The 4,760-nt window shown below is 43.0% G+C and overlaps 2 pseudogenes; both read right to left on the bottom strand.

Moving 5' to 3' along the window:
• Nucleotides 1-219: 219 nt before the first annotated feature.
• On the bottom strand, nt 220-522 carry LOC140528763 (large ribosomal subunit protein eL42-like; annotated as a pseudogene).
• A 3,701-nt stretch (nt 523-4,223) lies between these two features.
• LOC140520460 (lithostathine-1-beta-like) overlaps nt 4,224-4,760 on the bottom strand; it is a 4,416-nt pseudogene continuing 3,879 nt past the window's right edge.

A 4,760-nucleotide genomic window follows, 5' to 3' on the forward strand; every position in this document is an offset into this window, starting at 1 on the left:
AAGATAGATTGGCACACATTTGTGTGAACCACAAGGTTGTATCCCTAGCTACATAAAGTATCCATATCCTTTTTCTACAAGGAATCAATTTCTCTTATCAGGGGTTTCATTTTCCTCAAACACTTTTTCCCTTCCAACACAACAAATGTGAGACTCGGGATTGTAAATAATGTAATATCAATGTTTCATTTTTATCATGAAAACAACAAAATAGGCAGCTCAGAACTGGACCACTTAGCCCTTTTTCTTCTTATCTCTGGCAAGTTCAAAATGCTTGCATCTCTTATTGGCCAGAATCCTCTTAGACAGACAGTTGGGCTTGACACATGCAAGCCTCAGTACAATCTTCTTTGTGGTCTTGGTCTTTTGTCTGCCTCCCCAATTGCCTTTGTCCTCCATAGCAACTCTACTTCCATTCATGATTCCTTTGTCTTTGAGTATACAGGGAATCTTGACTCCTCTTTAACTGCCTTCTTTGTGAGGTTGGTGTTTACCTCACTTCTTTTGGCGAGTGTTCACCATACTGGCAGTTAACAATATCAGCACAAAGAGAAACTGAAGGGCATTAATTTTTTAGGTTCAATAGATAGTAACATCCTTCGTTGCTGTCCGTTACAGGAGGGTATCCCAAGGTTGCATCCATTGTCTTGGCCCCTCCATATCAAATGCTAACTACTCAAAAAAACTATCACAAATAGTAAATAGTAAGTAAACACATGTATCCAAATAGATTGTAAATGGTAATGAAAGAAATCAAAAAGAAAAGAAAAAACCAGAAAACTCACAAAACAGAAGTCTAAAAAAATGCACTCATCTATTTTCAGTTTTATTCTAATATATTAGATATATATTAGAATGTATAGGTACATGTATAAGAATAGAGCAGAAAGTATATTTTATAGTGAATATATTAGAATATTTTATATAACAGGAAATACATGAGTGTATGAGTTCATTAAATGGTAATGAGATAAGATCTTGCTCAACTAAGAGAGAGAAGTGACAATGTCGACCAATAAGAAATTTCCCATAGTTTCCAAGGAGGCAAGTTAGAAATCAGAGAAAGTTAAGGGTCTGAATTCCTCTTTATGTTTGCCTTTCAAACTCTGTATCTGTCCCTCCTGATATTTCTAACTGGTACCCTTGAAGGTCTAGAATCACTTGTGTTCTCTCTCCAAGAGTGAAACAAGAATGTCTCTCACTTCCAAGACTCTCCAACAAGTCCTGCCCCTACTCCAAAGATGTGGCTGCATCCTCTCCACCATTCTGGTGTAGGTTCATGTGTTCGCATGCAGCACAGAGCTGCCCCACCCCTATTTAACTTGGTTGGGAGTTGAGTTAAATGCACATGAATGTCTGTGTTTTAGTGTGCTGGCTAATTTCTCTCTTTTCTAATCTCCTTTAAGAGGTTATGTTCATTGATTTGTTCAGGCTTACTGAGCAACTGCTGGTTGCCCATTAGGGGCTGAGAATCCAGAGGAATCAAAATGAGGAAAAATTTTCTACTGTAGAAGCTAGTTGTCCAACTATGGAGTGATCTGCCTTGCAAAAGAGTCAAGTCAGTCAGCATTTATTAAGTGTTGCCTAGACATTGTGCTAAGGGATGAGGATTCCAAGAAAGGCAAAAGACAGTCCCTGCTCTAAAGAAGCTCACAGTTAAAAAGAAAAATGAGCTCCCTATCACAGCTTAGTAGGTGTAAAGATGGAAAGGACCTTAGAGGCCTACCTCCCTCACTTTACAGATGAGGCAGTTGGGAGCAACAGACATTAAGTGATTTGCCCCAAATCACATAGTTAATGAGTGACAGTTTGGATTCAAACCCAGGTCACCTAAGGGAGAAATTAGCATTTGAAGGACCATGTCTAGTCCAATCTGCTTATTTGGAAGATGAAGAAAGTGGGGTCTAGAAAGTCTGGGTGACTTGCCAAGGGTCACATGGATACAAGTTGCTGTGCTGAAATTTGAACCCAAAGGCTCTGATTTTGAACCATCCTACCATCTGCTATGCCTCACTATTATAGATCAGAGTCTGGGTTACCCCTGTTAGGGATACCATGGAGGGGATTCCTGTACTGGAGAAAGGGTGGAAGACTTGGACACCTTACCTTGAATCATTGAACACAGTGCCAGGCACACAATACTCTCTAAAGAAATAACTCTCATTGCTATTCAGTGCTTCATGTCCAACTCTTGGTGACCAGGCCCTTCTCTCCTCCATGCTCTCCTGAAGTCTGTCCAAGCTCATGTTCCCATCCATTTCAGTTCACTGACACCCAAGATGTCAATGTTTAACCTTTCCTTCTCCTGTCTAACCACATCCTATTTGTCTTGACTCATAGATTTTACATTTCAGATTCCCATGCAATATTGCATTGGTTAGGGTTGCAGTGGATAGAGTACCAAGCCTGGAGTCAGGAAGATGCATCTTCTTGAGTTCAAACCTGTCCTCAGACACCTCCTAGATGTGTGACCCTGGGAAAGTCCCTTAACCCTGTTTGCCTCAGTTTCCTCATCTGTAAAATGAACTAGAGATGGAAATGACAAACAACTCCAGTATCTTTGCCAAGAAAATCCCAAATAGGATCACAAAGAATTGGACATAGCTGAAACAACTAAACACACACTCAGTATTCATATTTACAGCTTCAGACATTCCTTTCATCACTAGACACATCTACAGCTGGGCTACCTTTCAGCTTTGGCCCAGACACTTCAATTAGTACTGGAGCTACTTGTCATTGTCCCCTCCTCTTCCCCAGAAGAATGTTGGACAACTTCTGACCTGAGGGGCTTATGTTCTGGTGTCATCTCTTTTATCATTCGAGTCCTGTTCATGGGGTTTTCTTGGCAAAGATACTTGAGTGGCTTGACATTTCCTTCACCAGTACATTTTACGGATGGGGAAAATAAGACAAACTAGGATAAGTGACTTGCCCAAGGTCCCCCTAGCTAAGTGTCTGAGGCTGGTTTTGAACTCAGATATTCCTGACTTCAGGCCTGGCACTCTGTCTACTATGCCTCCTACCTGTCCATCCCAGACATGATCCCTCCACAAAATTCAGTTCATTCTACCCATTGGCTTCCCCAAACACATCCCCTTTACCAGACTGACACCTTTATTCATGGCATTTCCCAATTACATCCACCTAATTTATCCCAAACAGCTTAAAGGTCATTATCATCATCACCAGCATTTCTGTAGGACCTTAAGATCCCCAAAGCATCGTGCATCACTCTCATCACTGCTGTTATTATCATAGCTAACATTTCTATGATGCTTACTATGTTCCAGGCGCTGTGCCAAATGCTTTACAACATCATCTCCTTTGATTTTCATAACAGTCCTGGGAGGTAGAAGCTATTATTATCCCTATTTTATAGATAAAGAAACTGAGGCAAACAGAGGTCAGGTGACTGGCCCAAAGTCACCCAGCTAGCAAGTATCTGAGGTCAAATTTGAACTCAGATCTTCCTGACTCTGGGCCCAGCACTGTGCACTGGGTCACCTAACTACCCTGTATATTATCTCATTTCCTCCTCATAACAACCCTGTGGGGTAGATAGGCTATTATTGTCTCCATTTAACAAATGAAGAAACTAAGGCTAAGTGACTTGCCCGGGGTCACACTACTAAGCTTACAAATGTCTGAAGTAGGATTTGAATTCAGGTCTTCCTGACTCCATGTCCAACAGGTCCCGTCTTCTACCTGAAGTCTTTCTGGACCACCCAAAGCCCACAGGAATCACCCCTTCCTGGGAAGTCAAGCAAAATGGACATAGGAGACATTCTGTTGGAGAAAGCGGAGATTTATTTTTACGTATTTAGTAGTCTGGGCCATGAAGCCCACAGGGAAACTTGGATGAGATAAGAAGGGAAGGAGAGATTGGGAGAGAAAAAGAGAAGGAGATAAGGGAGGGGAAATGAGAAGAGAGGAGAAAAGGAAGGGAAGAGGAGAAGAGAGGGAAGAGAAGAAAAAGGGAGAGGAAGAGAGAGAAGAAGAAAGGGAAGGAAAAAAGAGGGGAAGGAAAGGAAAAGGTGGGGAGGGGAGGGAAGCTGAGGGGCAGGAAGGAAGAAGAGAAGAGAGGAAAGAATGGGAGAGATGGGAGGGGAGGAAAGAGAAAAAGAGGGAAGGAAAGAGAAGGAGAGAGAATAAGGGGGAGGAAAAAGGCAGGGAAGGAAAGGGAGACAAGGCAGAGGAGCAGAGGTTTGCTGTGGAGAGCACAGGCTGCATCCCTGGGCTCCTGAATCCATTCCTAGCTCTGTGGTAACTTCACGCTCAGCTCCCTCCTCTCTTCAGCCCCCCTCTAGGCTGAGAACTTGCAGATAAAGGGGAGTTCCTCATGGCAGTGTTGATCCTTCCACTGTAGAAACCCTGAAGAGAAAGAGAAGAGGGAAAGCAGTCCCCACTCTTATGGCCCTGACCTCAGGAGCTGCATGACCCCATAAGTGGCATATTGATTTATGACCTGGAGAAGAAAGAGTTGAGGGGGGGAGGGAATGAAAGAACAAATGAGCAAGAGGCAGAGGGGAGAAAAATCCCTTCAGTAGCCTCGACTCATCAAGTGTCCTGTTTGACTTAGGGAAAAGGGAGGGAGATAGAAGTGGAGGGAGATAGAAGTAGAGGGAAAGAGTTTTGGGTTTTTTTTTCCTCTGACCTGAGCTTGGGGACAGACTTGCACAGAACTTGAGGGTAGTTTTAGCGGGGGCTCCTTTCTCCCAGGCATTGAAAGTAAGCATGGCATTGTCACTCCAGCGCCA

This window comes from Notamacropus eugenii, chromosome 1 (assembly GCF_028372415.1).
Source record: "Notamacropus eugenii isolate mMacEug1 chromosome 1, mMacEug1.pri_v2, whole genome shotgun sequence".
NCBI lineage: Eukaryota > Metazoa > Chordata > Mammalia > Diprotodontia > Macropodidae > Notamacropus > Notamacropus eugenii.